The sequence below is a fragment of the Gopherus evgoodei genome, chromosome 1 (assembly GCF_007399415.2).
Source record: "Gopherus evgoodei ecotype Sinaloan lineage chromosome 1, rGopEvg1_v1.p, whole genome shotgun sequence".
Lineage (NCBI taxonomy): Eukaryota > Metazoa > Chordata > Testudines > Testudinidae > Gopherus > Gopherus evgoodei.
Genome location: NC_044322.1, coordinates 253,242,116 through 253,264,452, shown reverse-complemented (window position 1 = coordinate 253,264,452; position 22,337 = coordinate 253,242,116). Strand labels below are relative to the sequence as shown.

The 22,337-nt window shown below is 44.2% G+C and overlaps 1 protein-coding gene and 1 long non-coding RNA gene across 3 annotated transcripts in view; both read left to right on the top strand.

Annotated features, from left to right (window-relative positions):
- Nucleotides 1-22,337, top strand: part of B4GALNT3 (beta-1,4-N-acetyl-galactosaminyltransferase 3) — a 150,258-nt gene that overhangs the window by 26,933 nt on the left and 100,988 nt on the right. The gene's annotated exons all lie outside the window — the stretch shown is intronic.
- LOC115640365 lies at nt 6,532-19,599 on the top strand. The gene is made up of 3 exons (XR_003997877.1): nt 6,532-6,627; nt 12,452-12,456; nt 19,567-19,599. It is a non-coding gene; the product is annotated as an uncharacterized LOC115640365 (long non-coding RNA).

Sequence of the window (22,337 nt, the reverse complement as noted above, 5' to 3'; positions counted from 1 at the left end):
TGACTCTGAGAGGGTTTTTCCAAGGTATCAATAAGGAATCAGTGCAGTCTTTTAATTGCCGTCACATTCAGCCATAGCAACAGCTTTCAGAATCTTACAGAGAGGTTTAATTGTTGCTTTTTATTTTTGGACTGGAAAGGCCTGAGAGACGACAGAAAGCGGGGAGGTTATAAAGCGCACTTACACAAAACTCATTCACCCTTCGCTCTGTCCTTTCGTTAGCTGTTTTCTCAGCTTCTTGCCCAAGGGTGCAATATGAATCATTTAGTCTAATTGGCTTAATAAGCAAGAGAGCTGGGCACAGAGAGGGAGGGGACAAGGGAGCATCTGCTGAGCTCTCTGAGGAGCTTTGAAAAGTAGACCAGTTGGCTCATCGTTTCCATGGAACTGCCATGGTTAAATTGAGCTGGCAGTGAGTTGAGGGGCTTTGTTGGGTGAGAGTGCTATGTAGGCACTGCTTTGAGGACGTTGGCCAGGTGCTCTTTTGAGTGAGACTTCTCTTGGCTTGGGGTTCGGGTGCTCAGTTGGATGAGGGTGCTTTGAGTAAGGGCACTGACTAGGCCCTTATGGGCAGTGGCATTGAGCAGGCACTCAGTCTGATGTGGGTGAGCAGGCTGGATGCTCTGCTGCGGGGAAAGGAGTCCTAGGGTTTGCACAATATTGGTTGGGGGGGAGCTGTCCGTTGAGAAGGGTAACTACAACTAACCTCCAGGTTCACCAGAGTCCCTGCCACAAGTAATATATCTATCTTTGTCAAAGTCCGATTCAGGACTCTCAATTTGTCAGATCACTCTGTTTTATTAACAAAGCACTCTGCTAATGCACCTAGATAATGTGTGAGTGCCAGGCTTAAACTGCTTTATTTATACAGATAAAAAGGGTGCAAATTTAACAGGATAACAAAGGGAACAGAACTGATAAGTTTACCTGAGGCTAGACACACATCTTATTTCCTTCTTAACTCTTACCGATCTCCTGCTAATGTCCCACCATTAGCTTAAGTGGACCCATTGTTCCATACCTTACTGTTTCTCTTCCTGACAACTTTATTTCAACATTCCTCATTCCTGCTTAAAGGAACATACAGCATATCTTTAATCCGTTCTACTTTCACAATCCCTCCTTTTGGTCAAACTATGCAATGACCAACAATTACTGGGTTCCACATATCAACCGTTCTTTGTCCATCAATGATATTTAAAATAATCATATTAGAACTCTAGTTTGGAGCAACTATCTGTGTGGCATGTATTACACAATTTTGGACACAACAGGAGATTAACTGAAAACATACAAAAATCATTAGGATTCCAAACAGGATAGTCAGGGCTCCCTGAAACAACTAGTTTCCTATGCCAGAGAAATTGAACAGGTTACTTAGGCACTTCCATAAAGAACTTGGCTCTTCATGGGGAAGATAGGTGATCTGTTCTAAGTGGCTAGCGTGATCTATTACCTCACTGGTGTTGTCATGTATATACACATAACATTCTTTTCCAATGAGAGCACAGGTCTCTCCTTTGGCTGCCAGCACTGTGTCCAATACTTGATGGTTCTGTCAAATCACCCCAGTTTCTTTGGCCAGGGCTCTTAAACTGTCTCCGGTTTCATTTGCCATTATTTCAACTACTGCTTGTAACCTCAGGAGCCTTTTCGCCTGGTGTATTACTCCCTCAAGTGGGATAAAGGAACTGCCAATAGCCTCTTCCCAGGTTAAGGGGCTTATGTTATTTACATACTATTGGGCATCTGGTAAGTCCCTTTGCCTCCCTAATTTCAGGTGGAATTCTCATTGGAAGGACCCTAGCACTCAGAACCGTGGGAAGAGTCAGGCGGGATAACAAATACCTGACCAGTTAGCTGGTAACATGGTATAAGCTTTGGTTCCACAAATCCAATGATGCCCTATTAAGGCCAGGAAGGGTCGTTTGCACCCATTTGTCATATAAGTGTCTGCAAAGGAGGAGTAATATCCCCCAAAGGGCACATGGTCATTCTCCTTCTGAGGAGTGGTGTTATTTGCATGGCATCGAAAGATTGTATTGTTTTCACTAAGGTTACTGTAGGTTGAACATGAGATTGATTTCTCTGTTTGATCATAGGTTGAGAAAAAAAATCATATCCCCATACCCAGCCCGCCACTTTTTAGTTTTGTTCAAATAATCCCATACATCACTGGCCCCAATATGCTGAAGACAACTGCTTCTCCCCAGATCCAACCCAGTCTCATTACACACCCAACACCAAATGACCTTTTCCCTCCGCCACACTTATCCATTTAGATACATTTATTACCACCGCTTCCCAAGTGTCATTGCTGTTCCATTTTTTGTTAAACGGATGAGGTCCTCCAGTGAGGTGTGGGGAATTGAGTGGGATTGCCAGGACAGGAACACTAGCGTGAGTGGGCTGGGATGTGGCTGCAGACCCAGCAATTAGAAATATTAAGGATCTGAGCTATCCACACTTGCTGCTGGATAAAAGAATTGTCATCGTGGACTCCCCGGACTTTAAGACACCAGCAGCCAAGGAACAGATGCCACCAGAGGCACATGCTGGAGGTAAGGCCCTTCTGGTTCTGACACCCTCAACTGAGGGAACTGCAGTCACGGTTTTACGTCCACCAGGCAGTAGGCTCGCTACTGCTTCTTTTTGGGCCTTGCTTTAGGTCGTCATCTGCTTCTGGCAACCCTTATGAGAGCGTAGATTGTAAGGTATTGCAGGCTGTTCCTCTACGTCGTCTTCTGGAGTCAAAATTGACTCTGCGTGGTTCTGAGGTGATGACTGGTTCACTGAGGTGATGATTGGTTCACAGCCTTCTTACACTGCAAAGCATGTATCCACACTGCGATGCCAGATAGTTTAACAGCCATCTGGGTTGTAAGCAGTACCTGATGAGGACCCTTCCACTGGGGCTCCAAGGCGTGTTTTTGATGATGGTGCCATACGTAGACTCAATCACATGGCTCGAGGTCATGGCAAGCATCAGAGGTGGGTTCCGTTGGCCAGGTGGCTCGAACCTGTGAATGGAAGTGACTTACAGCTTACATTAGTCCCTTGCAATATTGAAGGAGCGTACTGTGAGTCAAGTTCAAGTTTGGGACTGGAGTAATGGTAGCCACAGCTTGCATAGGGCGTCCCATAACAATTTCAAAAGGACTCAATTTATGCCTTTGGGATGGAATGGATCGCGTTTCCATAATCCCCAGTGGTAAGGCTGCTAGCCAGCTTAACCCTGTAGAGTCACAAATTTTAGCAAGCTCATTCTTAAGTATACCATTTCATCTTTTAACTGCATCTGTGCTCTGTGAGTGTTAGGGACAGTGCAACAGGAGTGTGATTTGTAATATACGATCCAGGTGTTGAACGAGTTGTCTGGTAAAATGTGTACCCTGGTCATTGGACAGAGGGGCAGGAATTCCCTGGGCAGGCATAATATGATTTAACAAATATTTGGCAACAGACAGTAAGTCAGCCTTGCAACAAGGAAAGGCTTCAATCCAACCAGAAAATAAACATACCATAACCAAAATAAATTCATATTGTTGACACTTAGGCATTTGTACAAAATCAAGTTGCCAATGCAAGAATGGTGCGTGGGGCAGGCCACTTTTACAAATTTACCAATATTGTGGCTTTGGCAAGTGGTACTGGCAGCACAGTGGCAGGCTGCAAAAGAGCTGCAAAAGAGCCTCAGTTACAGCAGAGACCATCCCTTCCTTTCCGATATGCGAAACACCATGTAGCACGGTGGCCAGAGTCGGGTAGAGTGAAAAGGAGGCCACAAAAAGGCGCCAGTTGGCGAATGTCAAAGGAAATCAGGATGTAGAGAGCAACCTTGGGAGCAGGGTGAGGTTAGTGAGGAACGGCAGTGGTATAGAAACAGAAAGGGAACCTAGAAATTCATCTGGGGAAGGTTCTATGGCAGCAGCATGTTTAGCAGAGCCGTCAGCAAATGCGTTACCCTTAGCAACATCAGTATCCACCATTGAGTGGCCAGGGCACTTAACAATAGCTAAGGCAGACGGAAGTAAAACTGCTTACAGGAGAACAGCAATGTATGGGCCATTTTTAATAAGTGTACCAGCGGTGGTAAGGAAACCCTGGGTTTGCCAGATGGTGCCAAAGTCATGTACAACCCCAAAAGTGTAGCGGGAGTCAGTGTAAATGGTGGTGGAGCATCCCTCCACCAAAAAGCAGGCACGGGTGAGGGCAATTAATTCAGCGACTTGCGCTGAAGTCACAGAAGGTAAAGGCGCAGCTTCTAGGGTTTCAGAGCGTGACACTACAGCGTATCCTGCAAGGAGACGACGTTGGTTGTCTCAAACAGGAACCATCAGTGAACAAAACAAGGTCAGAGTTTAGGGAGAGGGACATCAGAAAGGTCAGAGCATGGGACAGTGACAGCAGAGACAGTTGCAAAGCAGTTGTGGGGTTCACCATCATCAGATAAAGGAAGGAGAGTGGCAGGGTTTAACTGAGAACAACGCTTTACGGTGATATGAAGCAGACAGCAGTAAAAGTTCGTACCTGGTAAGGCAGGCGGAGGAGAGGTGGCCTGTGTTACACTGTAGCAGACCTGCGTTACGCTGTAGCAGGAGAGTTTCCACAGAGTGAGGGACCATGAGGGTAAGAAAAGAGTGGAGGACAAGGGATTCAGACATTTCGACTAGGCGCGCTGTGGCAGCCACAGCGCGCAGGCAGGGGGGCAAGCCTCGGGCAACAGCGTCCAAAGTGGCAGAGAAGCCACGGGGCGGTTCTTGTCTCTGTGCATTTGAGTGAGAACTCCTAGTGCACACCCAGATTGTTTGTGGCAGAAAAGGGTAAAAGGCTTAGAATAGTCAGGCAGCACTAAAGCAGGGGCAGAAGGCAAACCCTGTTTGAGGGAAACAAAGGCAGAGTTGGCCTCAAAGGCCCACGGCATGGGGTCAGGCACAGAGAATCGAGTGAATTCCTGGAGAGGTTTCGCAAGGGAGGCATGTTGGGGAATCCATTGCCTGAAAAATCCAGCCATGCCTAAAAACTTCCAGACCTGGCATGGGGAGCGGGGTCAGGGAAAGCTAAGGATAGCTTGGACGTAGGTGGGAGAAAGTGTACAGGAACCCTGGGAGAGGAGAAAGCCAAGATATGTGACAGAGGCTTGACAGAGCTGTAGTTTAGCGTGAGAAGCCTTGTGACCCTTGTTTACTAGGTCAGTAAGGAGCACTAAAGAATCAGTTTCTGAGGCAGACAACAAAGGGGAACAGAGGAGTAGATCACGTACATACCCGGATGGGAAAACAAGGTCAGCAAGGTCTCAGGCTAATGCTTGGGAAAAGTAAGATGGGCTTTCAGTATACCCCTGAGGGAGCGTGGTCCATGTGTACTGTTGCCCCTTGTAAGAAAAGGCAAAAAGATACTGGGAGTCAGGGTGAATCGGGACAGAAAAGAAAGCAGAGCACAAATCAACAACAGTAAAATGAGTGGTAGCTGGTGGGACAGAAGCCAGAATCATTGCTGGGTTAGGGACAACAGGAAAGGCGGGTATAACAATGCAGTTAATGGCTCGAAGATTCTGAACAAATCGCCACGATTTACCATCAGCTTTTCGAACTGGGAGGATAGAGGTGTTACAGGGGCTGGAACAGGGGACAATAATGCCTTGTTCCCACAGGGCAGTCATGACTGGAGCAATGCCAGCCTCTGCTTCAGGATTTAAAGGGTATTGAGACAGGCGAAGGGGGGGGGGGTTGGAGAAGTCAACAGTAATGCAGACGAAGTCAGTATTTAAGCAGCCCACTTCAGATGGGTGGGTTGGCCACAGAGAGGATGGGACCTGCGAAATTAGATGTTGAAGGGATGGGATCAATGGGCAACAGGGGACTAGAGTGGAAAGGGAAGTTTCAGACAGCAGAGAGGCCACAGAATCACTCAGAAAAGACTGGAGGATTTGTAAGTAGACACCATCCGGGGAACAGTAGATGGTACAGCCAAGTTTACCTAACAGATCCTGACCCAAAAGGTTTACCAGAGTGGAATCAGAGAGAAGGAATGCATGATCTGCCCAAAGGGGACCAACCTGGACCGGTAGAGGTTTTGAAAGGGGATAAGGGGTTGGAATCGATCCGAGTCTTCTCAGAGAACGGGGTAAAGGGGAGCACTCAGTTTGGTGGTGGGAGAGGAGGCTTCCAATAAAGCTTTTAACTTATCATTTGAATCTTTGAGAAAGGCGAATTTTGATTCTGTCCACCTGCAATTTGCCTCTTCCCACCACTGCATGAAACCATCAACCTCTCCTTTTGCTAATTTAGTTTTAGGTTGGCCGAGTTTGTCTTTTAAGACGTCCACTCGGTCTTTGTCCCAAGAGCCTAACAGTAGCCACTGAGTTTTGGGGTTCCCCTGAGTTAGCCTAGACTTATTTTTCCAGAAATTTACAGGAGTCCGGACCCTTCCTAAAATGCATAAAATGAGCCAGCATTCCTTTAGGGAACTGTCCCGACTTAGACATCTATTTACCATACAGGAGGACTTTACACACACCAGTCGCACAAGAAGGAAATTCGGGTTTGTCAGAGTGATGCCCGGTGCAACACACAAAAGGAGCCCACAGGCTACTGCCTCAATCGCCCTCGCTTTCACACCAAGGGTGTGGCTATCATTGTGCAGATTTCACTCACTCAGACCACGGGGACAGGAACCCCTTGGTCGGCCGATCCCCGGACGGAGACGGCACCCAGACTCAAACACTCCACAGGGAGGATGGATAGACACAGAGACAGGACAGTCCTCAGTCCAGACAAAACACAGAAATTACCTGACCAGATTCCTGATGTCAGATCCCGGGATCCCTACCAGAACAGAGTGGGAACCAACAGGTTCGATGGCATAGATTTCACTGTGGTCATGCACCCTTCCCTTATGCTAGAAAACCGCTGAGGCCAAATGCCCAGGTGCCAGCTGCCACGGTCATCCTGCAAAAACAATCAGAAATCACATGGCCCCAGTGAAGTCGGTTGCTGTCTCAGTAGAACCTCCAAATTGTCAGTCAGATTCAGGACTCACAATTTGTCAGACCACTCTGTTTTATTAGCAAAGCGCTCTGCTAATACACCCAGATAATGTGTGAGTGCCATGCCAGTCTTAAACTACTTTATTTATACAGATAAAAAAGGTGTGAACTTAACAAGATAACAAAGGGAACAGAACTGATAAGTTTACCTGGGGCTAGACACCCATCTTATTTCCTTATTAACTCTCCTGCTAATGTCTCACCATTAGCTTAAGTGGACCCATTGTTCCATACCTTAATGTTTCTCTTCCTGACAACTTTATTTCAGCATTCCTCATTCCTGCTTAAAGGAACATGCAACATATCTTTAATCCATTCTACTTTCACAATCTAATTCATTCTGCTTTCACTCTATTGCTGTAGCACCCCTTATTCATGGGTCGGGCCCCCCTGCATTAGGCACTGTGCAAGCACAGAACACAAAGATGGTCCCTACCCCAAGGGGCTTACAGTCTGAGTACAAGACGAGACAACAGATGGATGCAGAAAGACAGGGGAGTACAAGTATCTGCAGGGTCCTGATAGCTCTATTTAACCCTAGCTGCACAGTGACCTCTTGTCCCACCTCCTTCCCCATATGTAGGACTGGCTCTAGATGCCAGCCAACCAAGCACATGCTTGGGGCAGCACAATTCTAGGGGTGTCATTCCAGATTGGGTTTTTTGTTTGTTTTTTTTCCTTCAACAGTTGCGCTCTTGGAGGGGTTTTTTGTTGCTTGGGGTGGCAAAAAAAGCTAGAGCCAGCCCTGCCTACATGTGAGGGATGAATTTTACAACAGGTAGTCCAGGACGCCCGGTGTTCTTGCCAGGGTTGGGGCAAGTGGCAAAAAAGACGGATTGTGTTTTCGCAGCAAGTCACAGCCATTAAGAGGAGATAATGTAGTGTCTTGATCCCAAAACAGATCCCCTGTTGTCAGTTTTTGGTCAGCTGAGATGCTGGTGTGAGCTGTGAGGCAGCCAATGAGTCCTAGTTCACTTCTTCACCTGTTCAGGTGCTAACTTGTCTGGAAGACTGTTTTGCAGCCTGCAGCATGCCCCAGAATGGTCTGCTGGGGGTGAGTGAAAGTGTAATGGCTGGGTTTGGAGGGCTGGCTTTCTGTTGTTATCCCTGCCAGAGGCAGATCACTTTCCTGCCTGAGAAGAGGTGAGGAAAGGGAAACGAGGGGACTGGCTATCACTTTATCAATACTGTAATGTTGAGTTTCCTTTTGTCTCTGGAAGACTCATGCAGAACTTATGGAGAGATAGAGAAAAAGGAGACTGAGCTCACAGAGATGCTTAAGGAGAGACTCAAAGAGGGAGGGGGCTTTACAGAGACCTTGCAGTCACGGTGGGAGCCACAGAGCTGGGAATAGCATGGAGAGGTCACAGTAAACTAGGCAGGCGAACAGAGCCACTGAGAACTGGGGAGAATGGGAGAGTCAGAGAATGCTGTGGAATAACTGGGTAAAGAAGGGAGGTTTAAGAGAACTATAAGGAGAAGCCAGCAGAGAGAGGGTGCTGGAGGGGATGGGAGAGGCTAGCCAGCCGCTGTACTGCGCTGAAGACAGGAGAAAACCCACATTTTTTGTACTTCTGTGATCTCCTTCTAGTTTGCTAATAACTTGATTATGTGGTACCTAGAGAGTCTCTCCTTTCATTCTGTGGCATTGGTTAGTGAGCACTTATCTATACTTAGAAACTTCTCTTTCTGCATCATTATCACAGACGCTGCCCTTAAAAAAAAAGTCCTATATAATTTAATAAAGAATCAGTTGAGCTCTACAGAAATGTAACAGCGTTCTACGGAAATTACTCTGAAAACCTATAGAATGTGTTAGAGAATTAGATCCTTGCTACAGTCTTTTATAACTATCCTTTAACATTTCTATAATGGAGATGTAATTCTCTATGAAATTCTATAGGATGGTCCAAAAAAGACAGTAACAGTTATTAATATTGTGACAAAGTTCCTCCTCTACCTTGGTGGATATGCGCTTATTGGCAGATTTGCTCACCTCAGTGATCTTCCCCACAGTCTGGATCAACTCCTCCTGTGTCTGATCAGGAGTTGGGAGGAACCCAGGCCCACTCTCTACTCCAGGTTCCAGCCCAGGGCCCTGTGGATTACAGCTGTCTATAGTGCCTCCTGTAATAGCTGCATGACAGCTACAACTCCCTGGGCTACTTCCCCATGGCCTTCTCCAAACACCTTCTTTATCCTCACCACAGGACCTTCCTCCTGGTGTCTGATAACACTTGTACACCTTCATCCTCCGGCAGCTATCACTATCCTTCTCCCCTCCTTGTGTCTCTTGCCCCCCCCCCCGTTGGAGTGAGCTTCTTTTTAAACCCAGGTGCCTGATTAGCCTCCCTTGATTGGCTGCAGGTGTTCTAATCAGCTTGTCTGCCTGAATTGGTTCTAGCAGGTTAGCGATTACTATAGTGCAGCCCCTGCTCTGGTCACTCAGGGAACAGAAAACTACTCAGCCACTGACCAGTATATTTGCTCTCTACCAGACTCCTGTACCCCACTGGCCTGGGTCTGTCACAATATGTATTCAGTTGTATAGGATCTTTCTATAAAGTCATTGTACAGTAGCTATATGATCAAACTCTGTACATTAACTTCACACCAAAGCTCTGTGGCCATCATTTCCTTGATGCTGTGCTGAGATTCATAGAATTGGAAAGCTACAATGTCTGACCATGCTGCGTTGTTAAAGACTGAAATAACATTCAGTGCGGATTCATTTATAAATGTTGGTGCTTGCAATGGATAGGAAATGCAAACATCCCAGGATGAGAAAATTCTTTTTTGTCCCATCTCTGTTCGTGTTTTTTGTTGCAGTTGATGGTTTATTTCACTGACAAGTTCTGATTCTTTTTATTAATGAGAATCACAAAACCTGGGGCCAGATTTTTCAAAAGTGATGACCACTTACAATTGCGAATCAAGTCAGTGGAAACCTTGAATGCTCAGCACCTACTGTAAATCAGGCTCTTAGGGCTTGTCTACATCACAAAGTTGCAGCGCTGGTGAGGGGGTTACAGCGTTGCAACTTAGGAGGTGTACACATCTGCAGGGCATCACCAGCGCTGCAACTCCCTGTTTGCAGCGCTGGCCGTACTCCCGTTTTGTCTCGGGTGTAGAGGATCTAGCGCTGGTAATCAAGTGCAGATACTTACCAGCGCTTTTCTTGACCTCTGTGGAATAAGCAGGTATCCCAGCATACCTGAGGAAGCCTCTCTGGTAATCAAGCTGGTCTCCTTCCCCGGTTTGCTCTCGCGTTCCCCGAACTCCCGAGCAAGCAGGTCTCCTTCCCTGCGGTTTGCAGGGGGGTTCGTGGAACGCGAGAGCAAACCGCGGTGAAGCTGGTCTCCTTCCCCGGTTTGCTCTCGCGTTCCCCGAACCCCCGTGCAAGCAGGTCTCCTTCCCTGCGGTTTGCAGGGGGGTTCGGGGAATGCGAGAGCAAACCGCGGGGAAGCTGGTCTCTTTCCCCGGTTTGCTCTCGCGTTCCCCGAACCCCGGTGCAAGCAGGTCTCCTTCCCTGCGGTTTGCTCTCGCGTTCCCCGAACCCCGAGCAAGCAGGTCTCCTTCCCTGCAGTTTGCAGGGGGGTTCGGGAAATGCGAGAGCAAACCGCGGGGAAGCTGGTCTCCTTCCCCGGTTTGCTCTCGCGTTCCCTGAACCCCCCTTGAAGCCGCCCAACAGCGCTGCAGTGTGGCCACATCTAACACCACTTGCAGCGCTGGTTGCTGTAAGTGTGGCCACTCTGCAGCGCTGGCCCTATACAGCTGTACTAATACAGCTGTAACAACCAGCGCTGCAAAATTGTAGATGTAGACATACCCTGAGTGTTTTTCATCTTTAGTGTTTTGCAAACACAAGTTAATTAAGCCTCAACACTCCTGGGAGGGAGGGAGGTAATTAAGTATTACTCTCACCCTTGTAAAGATGGTGAAAGAGTTGCAGGGAGGTTAAGGCCCTAACTAGGAATCTGTTTTTTCTGCAAATGCTGTTATGTTGGAAGGTGTGAACAAGACAAAGCTTTTTGTTTTTGTTTTTTGTAAAGGCAAAACCTCTTGTAAAGCATTCAGGACTAGGTACTGATCAGTTTTGAAATATTTTGTATCTCTTCAAAACATTTTCTGCAATGTGATTATGCTGAAAACCTGCATTCAAAACTAGATTCCTAACACAAGGGAAACTGTATGTAGAAGGGGGCAAAGTGGGAGTCTGTATCAGAGCTAGGATTGGAACTTGAGAATACCTGGCTCCCACATCAGTGCTCAGACTTCTATAATACACCTTTATCTAGCAATGTGATACTGTTATGTGCACTTTGTCACTTCACTTTTGACCAGTGCAGGAGATCCGCTATATGAATGTATATTAGATGGCTGGATACAGAGCACCTTTTAAATTCCACAGTGAGTTTCTATTTCTTTTCTGTTCTATATGGGTTCTTATACTAGGCCCATCACTTTGGCTTTGAAGTGACTGACTCTGCATTGACTGCTGTGAAAGCAGTATCATCAAACCAGTATCCTTTTGCATCAAACTTAGGCTATAGTTACACTGAAACCAGAGGTCATTTGCAGCTCGTGCAGACCTGTGCATGCCAGCTTTAACCTAGGAAGCGCACTAAAAATAGCAAGGAGGTGCAGGCTCCAGCACAGGCTAACAATGCGAATGCAAACCTGGGAGGCTAGGTGTGCAGCCCACACTGACTCCTGCACAACCGCATCCTCACAGTTATATTTAGCTGTGCTAGCTAGATGAGCGCTAGCATGGGTATGCCAATACAAGCTACAAATTACATCTATGCTGCAGCCAGGGGGGTGGCCTTAGAATATTAGGGGCTGTGAGCACGAGTTGTTGTAGCACAGTAGTTCTCAAACTTTTGTACTGGTGACCCCTTTCACCCAGCAAACCTCTGAGTGTGAACCCCTTATACATTAAAAATACTTTTTTGTATATTTAACACCAGTATAAATGCTGGATGCAAAGTGCGGTTTAGGGTGGAGGCTGACAGCTCATGACCCCCCGTGTAATAACCTCCTGACCCCCTGAGGGGTCCCAACCCCCAGTTTGAGAATCCTTGTTGTAGCAAGTTTTGCTTCAAGACATCCTTGCAAGCAGGGACGGCTCTAGGCATTTTGCCGCCCCAAGCACGGCAGGCAGGCTGCCTTAAGTGTGTCAGTGCGCCCGCGGCTTCGGCGGACCTCCCGCAGGCGTGCTGGTGACTGGAGCCGCCCCTGCTTGCAAGTATCCGCTCCTGTAATGTTTCTGTAATGTTTCACTCCTTTGAACCACATATTCCAGCATGTGACTAGAGGCACTGGATCAAGAGGAAATGACTGATCTTTGTCTCTACATATCTATGTTTCCATGTTTAAATACTGTCTTCACTGAAGCAACAGTTTGGGTGCTACCGGAAAACCAATATGCTAAATGTCACCAACTAAACTAATGGAGTGGTGAACCAGTGCATCTCCACTGCTGTCTACAGAGTAGCACCAGTTCGCACCAGCTCTGAATTTAGCCCATTATGTATGTACTGCGCATGACCTGTGCTGCGTTTAGGCTGTCGAAATATTAGGTGATCTTATACAGACCTTTTTTCACATAATGCAGCGCTGGGAGCACTATTCATCACCAAAATGGAGATACTGTTGAAATCAAGAATGGCTTGTGTCACAATTGTGAAGTAAACTGATTCTTAGAAAATATCTGATACAGCTCTGTCAACCAGCACATCTAATCTGGGAAATGAGGAAATAAGATGTGTAGTGTACACCTCTAATTACCATCTATTTCTGAGAGCCCCATTGAATAATCCTTGAAGCAGTGCAGAATGCATTTCATAATATGGGCCAGATCTTGCACTGATTTAAATTGGCATAGTTCCATTGAAGTCAAGGAGCTTACTCCAGTTTACATCAGCAAGGCATCTGGCCTGACATAAGCAGCCGATGTCTTAACTTTCTAGCACACAGTAGTGGATTGCACCCACATTTTGAACTTTTTTTGTGTGTAAGTTCACAGGTAATGGGATAGTCTAATTTCACCACTTTGGGTATTGTATGTAGGCTGTAGTAATGTAGTCTGTATATATTGCACAATATAATAGTCAAGACCCTGTGTACTCCACAGCAAGCTGGGCCCAAATTCTACAACAAGATTCCTGGGTCCCTTGGCACTGTGAAAATTCTGTGGCAGCATCATTTAAATGAAAAATAAAAGGTTTTCATTAATACATTAAGAACAAGTACACTTAGCCCAGTAACTCTTGTGGAATTAATTTTGATAGTAAATGAAATTTATTTAACACTGTCCCCACATTTTCAGTGTTTAATATGCTGCAGATTCTTGTAGTGATAACTGTGTCTGAAAGTTGTCAGGGGTGAAGCTGGATATTTTGATAGCTGGGCAGAGAGCAGTTAAGATACCTGGAACCTGAAAAGATCTGGCATGTAGTTTAGGATTTTGGGAGAGCTACTGTAGCTGGATGCTTCTGGTAAACCAATCAGCACAGTGTTGCCATTTTAGGGTGGGATTTTCAAAAGCTCCTGTGGGACTTCAGAGCAGAAGTCCCAGTGCTTTCCAATGGGATTTTTGCTCCTAAGTTACTTAGGCAGTTTTCCACCCTTTAATTGTAAATGTTGGGTTTCAGAGTTACCAACACATTGACATGAGTTTACTCTCACAAATGCTGTTTGTCCTTCAGTGGTGAATGGATCTGCACAGTACCTTAGGAGTGTCAGTGCGCTGAACATGAATGGATTTAGCAAGCAATCATTGTGTAAACTACAATGGACTATTTATGGATGATAGAAAGTTATGGAGTCACTTTCATCCCAGAAAGAGTTGTAGTGCAAGAATTCATTGCTGTATAACATATGTAACATGTCAGTTACAGCATACATTTATGGGCAGTCAGCACTGAGATCTGAAGCTCTGTCGTTTCCAGTTAAATGTACCTGGAGCTTCATGAGTGCATACCTGATTGGCACTTGGGAAAAGATGGTTAACAACTTGTCCCATGGGATTCACATGAAAAAGATAGTAAATAAGCTAGCTGCCTTCTTGTTAGTTCAGCCTGTGCAGAAGTAATTAGAAATTGATATATTGACAGGGTGGTTAATTTGTGTAAGGTTTTATAAACTTCCCCTTATGGAAAAGTAATGTGGAATTGAACAGGGATAGAATCAAAAGGGTTCATTAGAAATTACTGTGTTCATTAGAAATTACTGTAAGAACCTGTCAAAGTTAGAATCAGGACTCACAATTTGTCAGACCACTCTGTTTTATTAGCACAGCGCTCTGCCAATAACATTCAGAATATGTGAGCGCCCATGCAAGGCTCAAACAGTCTTATTTATACAGATAAAAGAGCGGGAATTAGACAAAGGGACAAAGATACCAAAACAGTAAAATTCACCTGGGGCACAGCATGCATATCCTATTTCCTTACTAACTGTTATCGATCTAAGGCTAATGCTTCACCAATTGCCCTTAAACGGTGCAATTGTTCTATGTTAATGTCTGTATTCCTGACACCTGGTTGCAACATTCCAACATCTTTGCTTAAAGATACAGACAACATTTCTTTAATCCTTTCTATTTTCACAATATAATTCATTCTACTTTCACAATCCCTCCTTTTGGTCAAGCGCACGCCATGACCGACAATTACTGGGTTCCACAAATTAACCGTTCCTTATCTCTTTGTTCATCAGTGATATTCAAAATCATCATATTAGCACTCTGTTTTGGGGCAGCCATCTGGGTGACACAATTCTGGATACAACAGGAGATTAACTGAAAGCATACAAAAATCACTAAGATTCCGAACAGGATAGTTAGGGCTCCCTGAAACAACCAGTTTCCTATGCCAGAGAAATTGAACAGGTTACTTAGCCACTTCCATAAAGAACTCAGCTCTTCATGAGGAAGATATGCGATTTGTTCTAAGTGGCTATAGCGATCTATTACCTCATTGGTATTGTATAAACATACAACATTGTTTTCCAGTGAGAGCACAGGTCCCTCCTTTGGCCACCAGCACTATGTCCAATGCCTGACGGTTCTGGAGGGCCACCTGTCTGATCGCCCCTGTTTCTTTGGCCAGGGCTCTTAAACTTTCTCTGGTTTTATTTGCCATTATTTAACTACTTAGGAGCCTTTTTTTTTTTTTTTTTTGCCTGGTGTATTGCTCCCCCAAGTGGGATAAAGGAACTGCCAATAGCCTCTTCCAGGTGTCATGACTGTTCCATATTGTGTTAAACGGACAAGGTCCTCCAGTGAGGTCTGGGGAATTGAGTGGGATAGCCAGGACAGGAACACCAGTTTGAGAGTGGGCTGGGATGTGGCTGCAGACCCAGCATTTAGAAATAATAAGGGTCTGAGCTATCCACACTTGCTGCTGGATAAAAGAATTGTCATTGTGGACTCCCCAGACCTTAAGATACCAGCAGCTGAAGAACAGGCACCACCAGAGGCGCATGTTGGAGGCAGGGCCCTTCTGGTTCTGACAACCTCAACTGAGGGAACTGCAGTCACAGTTTTATGTCCACCAGGCAGCAGGCGCTAAGCTCACTACTGCTTCTTCTTGGGCCTTGCTTTATGTAGTCATCTGCTTCTGGCAACCCTTACGAGAGCGTAGATTGTAAGTTATTGCAGGCTGTTCCTCTACGTCTTTCTTCTGGAGTCAAAAAAATTGACTCTGCGTGGTCCTGAGGTGGTGATTGGTTCACTGGGGGTGGTGCATTCTTACACTGCGAAGCATGTATCCACTCTGAGATGCCAGACAGTTTAACAGCTGTCCCTTGACTCTGGCTGTAACAATGGCCTTCACACCTTGTCTTTTCCTGATGCATACATTCCTCATTCACACAAACAGATTGAGAATACAAACAGTAGTATTTTATATAGAACAAAAAAAAGCATTGCAAATTAAACCTTGCTAAGTTTTACAATTGATAACTAAGACAATTTACATTGAGACCCAGGCCTTCAATGTTTCTCTAATTTACTTAACACAGACACAATAGAGAATCCTGTCTCTTACTACCTAAATCTTAAAACAAAGAGTTAGAGAGGGCCCAATTTGTAATGCATATGGGAAAACAGAATCTTATAGTCCCAGGGGGTCAGTTCTTTCTGCTATTTAAAAAAAATGGCTAGCAGGATGAAATCAAATTATACTTTAGTTCTTATGGGACATTATAAAATCCTGCTCCTACATATCCCCCTTTTGACACTAAGATTATTAATCGCCAGTGTCACTTCTTATTTAGTCCACGTAATAGAAAATACTGGGAGGTGATTTGGGCCTGTGGCTTTAGCTTTACATACATTTGTTTTATCCACCAGCACATTTTAAACATTTCAATTAAACACATACAATTTAAAACCAAAAACAATTAGGGGTAGTAACATTAGTATGCCAGTAGTTGTGAGAGACCATCCAGAAAATATGTTATATTAATGGTAAGCTGTTATGCTTTTCTGCAGTGGCAATTCTTAACATGTCCCCATTTGCGTGTATAATATGAATAGTCCAGTTTTCCACATTTTTGTTTTTATTTTATTTTATTTTATTTTAGGAACTATGTTACCTTTTTACCTTTTAACAGATGATTGGTAACTGTTTGCCATTCAATGCCAAGATTGATAGAGAACTCAGCTAAATCAGTGCTTACAGTAAGCTGAGACTCTTTTGTTGTTGTTGTTGTTGTGGCAAATAGTAAATGTGATTATTGGTAAACACAGTACTTATATTATATTTACATTTGTCTTCTGGTGGGTTGCTAACACTTTTTAAACACTTTTCCCCAAGAATTAACACGTACACATAGTCCATTATACAGTACTTTGGATTATCTGAAAGACAAAAAGAACAGTTTTCTACCCCTTTTGGGGTGGCATTGATTATTGCTTAAAGATTCCATTCTTTTACAAATACCCTTCCTGACTGCAGGCAAAACAGAGGAATTACCCCATATTTTCCTGTGTTTTTTTTTTTTTTTTTTAAAATAGGCAGGCCAGGTTTTAATGGCTTCTACATTTTAAGGGTTATGCAAAAATTATTCCACTGTTTAGTTATTAAATTCATGAGGTGGTGTACCTCAAGTTTTGCCTCTTATATAGCAGACCAAGTTTGTAATGTTTTTCCTGCTGTGTTAAGATTTAAGTTTATTCACAGGTAATAGCTGAGAAGCATCATTACCATATTACTTTAAAGGATTTTTCCAAAAATCATACACACTACAAGTTGTTACAGGGGTACTCACTAACATTAAAGTTATTTTAATGTTTAATATTAACAGTAACATTAGCATCAAATCTATTAAAGGTATCTTGTTATACCATACCAGGTATGTTCTTTATTTGCAGCTTCGTTTGTGCTGGCAGTTCTCACCTTTCTTTATCAGTTAGGTAATTTGCATCAACACAGGCTAGGCTTTTGGATTCAAAGCCATCAGCGGAGCTCAGAGACTCTGTCTTAACACACAGGGATCTGAAAAAGAAAACACAGCCTATTGCTGCTCTTTTTGGAGCCCTAATAGGATTTTAATTCAGCAGCATGTTTCATTTGCATTTTATTTTTTTTTACATCCCTTTCTACAATATACGCTGCACATATCCTACGGAAAATGCACATTCTTTCTATACTATAACTTTTCAAAAACATTAGTCATATTAATTTTTACATAAGGTATAACTGTTTGTTTTGTTTTTACAGAGTTTTCATGTACTTTTATTAAAGTGACAGTCTGATTACACAGAGTCATTTTAAGGCTCAGTGTTTTTAACATTGCTTCTTTTTGTTTTGTGCACCTCACCTCTGCTGTTGCTTCAGAGGGTCACTGTTAATTTCTTATTCTGTCATTACAGCTCTTATCTGCTATTGTTACAAAAAAAACAAACCAAACAAACAGACTCCAGAATCTCTACCTATTCTCCTGATTCTGACTGCCCTATTGCAGCCATGACTTGGTCTTTATTTAAAAACATTTTAATTTTTGTAAAGAATCAAGTTACCCCTTAAGGGTTAAATGCTAAATCCCAAAGCCAAACAATACTAATTACCTGTGTCTTGCAAAAAGGTCTGTCAGTTTTGAAACTTTGAATTAAAGAGTCAAATGAATTTTTAGTGGCATTAAAAACAAAAACAAAATCAATTTATCTTACACCTACAAAACAGTAGTTTTACAAACCAGATGTGTTGGTTTAGATTCTTAGAACTTTACATATTTTCACAGACAAATAGATACATACACATTTTCTTTTCCTTAACATTTTTTTTTACACTGCTTTGTTTTTGCATAGCTGTATATATATATGGATTATTTACAGGCACTCTTCTGGAAAAGGGCCCATTTTCCCTTCAGAATGGCTGCAAAGAAACCAAGAATTCTCTCTCTTTAACATGGTCCTTTTTAACATTTTCCACAAAATTTAACTGCTTAATTCTCTCCAGCCTCTATAGAGTTAACTTTTACTCTTTCCTTAAATCACTTGTTTATGTCCCAAAATGACACCTTTATCACCTCAGATTTCACCATTTTTAAGTATTGTTCTAGGGGTTCATGCCTGCACTTACTACTTTTCTTACTCCTGACACTATTCCCTTAGGGCTTTCAACCTGTTTCTTTATCTGTTGCTTGCCTGCTTGTCTGGGCCTGATCCTGCTTTTTTTTTTTTTTTTAACCATTTGTGAGTGATATTGTGGTCATTTCACAATTTTGAAAGAAATGTTCAAGGAAAGGGACCAGGAAGGGTGGGGGCTAGTTGAGGAGCGCCCCCCGCCCCCAGCCTTGCTGAATTGGTAGTGGGACACTATAAAGAATCAGTTTCTGAGGCAGACAAAGGGGAACAGAACAAGGGACTTTTTTTGTCCTTTTTACAATGAGATGGGAGTATGAAGGTGTTTGGATCGATTCAGGGTTTGGAGAACGGGGTAAAGGGGAGCGCTCGGTCTAGTGGTGGGAGAGGAGGCTTTTAGTAAAGCTTTTAACTTATTATTTGAATAAGTGAGAGAGGCCAATTTTGATTTTGTCCACCTATGATTTGCCTCTTCCCACCACTGCATGAAACAATTAACCTCTCCTTTAGCCAATTTAGTTTTAGGTTGGCCGAGTTTGTCTTTTAAGACGTCCACTCAGTCTTTGTTCCAAGATTTTAACAGTGGCCACTGAGTTTTGGGATCCCCCTGAGTTAGCCTAGACCATTTTCCCAGAAATTTACAGGAGTCTGGACCCTTTTTACAGGAGTCTGGACCCATCCTAAATACATAAAATGAGCCGGCATTCATTTAGGGAACTGTCCCGACTTAGACGTCTGGTTACCAGTACAGGAGGACTTTCACACACCAATCACACAAGAAGGAAATTCAGGTTCATCAGAGCGATGCCTGCTGCAACACACAAAAGGAGCCCACAGGCTACTGCCTCAATTGCCCTTGCTTTCACACTAAGGGTTTTACCCAAGGTGTGGTGCGGCTGCAATTGTGCAGATTTCACTCACTGAGACCGCGGGGACAGGAACCCCTTGGTCGGCTGATCCCCAGACAGAGACGGCACCCAGACTCAAACACTCCACAAGAGGACAGATAGACACAGAGACAGGACAGTCCTCAGTCCGGACAAAACACAGAAATAATTACCTGACCAGATTCCTGATGTCAGATCCCAGGATCCCTACCAGAACAGAGTGGGAACCAACAAGTTCGATGGCGTAGACCTCACTGTGGCTGTGCGCCTTTCCGCTCTAGTGGGGGACCGCTTGGGCCAAACGCCCAGGTGCCGGCTGCCACGGTCATCCTACAAAAACAGTCAGGAATCACACAGCCCCAGTGAAGACGGTTGCCATCTCGGTGGAACCTCCAAATTGTCAAAGTTAGAATCAGGACTCACAATTTGTCAGACCACTCTGTTTTATTAGCACAGCGCTCTGCCAATAACATTCAGAATATGTGAGGCCCATGCAAGGCTCAAACAGTCTTATTTATACAGATAAAAGAGCGGGAATTAGACAAAGGGACAAAGATACCAAAACAGTAAAATTCACCTGGGGCACAGCATGCATATCCTATTTCCTTACTAACTGTTATCGATCTAAGGCTAATGCTTCACCAATTGCCCTTAAACGGTGCAATTGTTCTATGTTAATGTCTGTATTCCTGACACCTGGTTGCAACATTCCAACATCTTTGCTTAAAGATACAGACAATATTTCTTTAATCCTTTCTATTTTCACAATATAATTCATTCTACTTTCACAAACCCATAGAATTTAAAAGAGAATGACTGCCTTTCTATAGACTTTCTGGAACCAACCTATAGAATGCTTTAAGGAATTATATCCCTGCTCTAGAATTGTATAGACAGTTGATCATGATCTTGGTAAATTCTATTGGACTTTTCCATAAAGATCAGAAGCAGCTTTTGGATGAAGTCTCAGGTGAGGCTGTAAATGTCCTCTGTGAGAGCCAGTAAGTGAGGCTGGCTGTGCCTCTGCAAGGTTTTAATCCTAATACTCTTGTACTGGGTTGATGTGGGAGGCAGTGTGTGACATTCTCTGGCCTGAGATATACAGTCAATAGGAAGATGATCATAATGGTCTCTTCTGGCCCTGTGAATCTGTTTGGCACCTACTGGCCTGGAATCACACAATAAGAGATCCTCTTCCTCTTCAGATGGAAAATTCCAATGGAATTTAGTTGAAAGTGATAATTTTATTATGGTTTTTTTGAATCACCCTATGGAGTTTAATAGAGAATTATATCACTTCTATGGAATGGATAAAACACCTATCAAAAGGAAACAGTTATCTAGTGAATGCTATAGGTTTTAGCTTAATTTATGTGGAATCTGATTAGTTTCATCCCTAGGAAGAACTTTGCCATAAATGTCTTACAGGCAGGCTTGAGCCCTTGAGCAGGATGCTAGGTGGAAGTTAGCACAGCAGGAGGAGAATTAACAATATAAAAAAAGTTCATGTTTTGGCATTCTGTTGCCATTGAGTAAGAGGTTTACAGAGAGAGTTTCCTTTACATAATAATGTTCTTCGCCATGGCAACGCAGGGCTATATAAATAAACCTGGTAAAGAGATCCCAGAACTCAATGTCTACGGTGTGGTCCTTTCCACTATGGAATGTATGTTCCCTCTGAAGCAGGGTGTTGAAATGGGAGGGCGAACGGCCTGGTTTGTGTGTGAGAATTCTGATTCTGTGCCATCTGTCTAAGAGTTTGGAAGAGCTCTTGACTCCCATGCTGTGTGAGAGGTCTATTATGTTTTTAAGAGGGCTAGTGCAAAAGAACATAGGATTTCCTATAGCAGATCAAACCAGCTTGCAAGGTTACCTGCCTCTGCCAGTGGCCAGTACCTTATGCTTCACAGCGAGATGAAAGTGCACAAATAGCTAGGTGCAATTTGAGGCAATGTTTACATGCTGACGACTGGGATAAGAATTTCTTCCAAAGAGGTGGAGTTTATAGGTGGAGCCAGATTAGATTTAGGTGGGCAATTTGGGTTCACAATTGGTGGGGGTCAAAATCTCAGGAGGTATTTCCATAAAACTTCATGCACTCTAAACTGATGACATGAGATTCCTTGTTTTATGCTAAAATATTCTTGGGAGAGTTTGGCCACATTCAGATCCAAACCAGAAAACCAGTCTCCTCCTGATATGAATTTGGAACCTAAACCATAGAGGTGAGTTTGGATCCAGGAGTTTGAATTCAAGGGAGGTATCAGTTTTAGAGCCTGATCCAAAGCCATCTAAAATTAATGGAAAGATTCTCATTGGTTCAATGGTCTTTGAATCCAACCTGTTAATCCATCTCTAATTAATACACAAATAAAATAATACTGACACTGAAACAGTGCACGAGGATACCCTCTCGGATTGCCAGGCATACAGTTTTCTACTGGAATAACCGTTTGAAAAGGGACCCTGGTGGCTCCTGTCAGCACAGCTGACTGGGCCGCTAAAAGTCTGGTTGGCCGCAGTGGGGGTCAGCAGGTTCTGTACAGCTTCTGGGAAGTGGCAGGCATATTCCTCCAGCTCCTAGGCAGAGGGGTGGCCAGGGGGGCTCCGCGTACTGCCCCCACCTGTAGGCACCACCCCGAGCACCAGCTCTGCAGCTCCCATTGGCTGGGAACCAAGGCCAATTGGAGGTGCGGGGCCAGCGCCTGTGGGCAGGAGCAGCACGTAGAACCTCCTGGCCACCTCTCCACCTAGGAGCTGGAGGGACATGCTACCGCTTCCCAGGAGACGTGCAGACTTCCTCCATCCG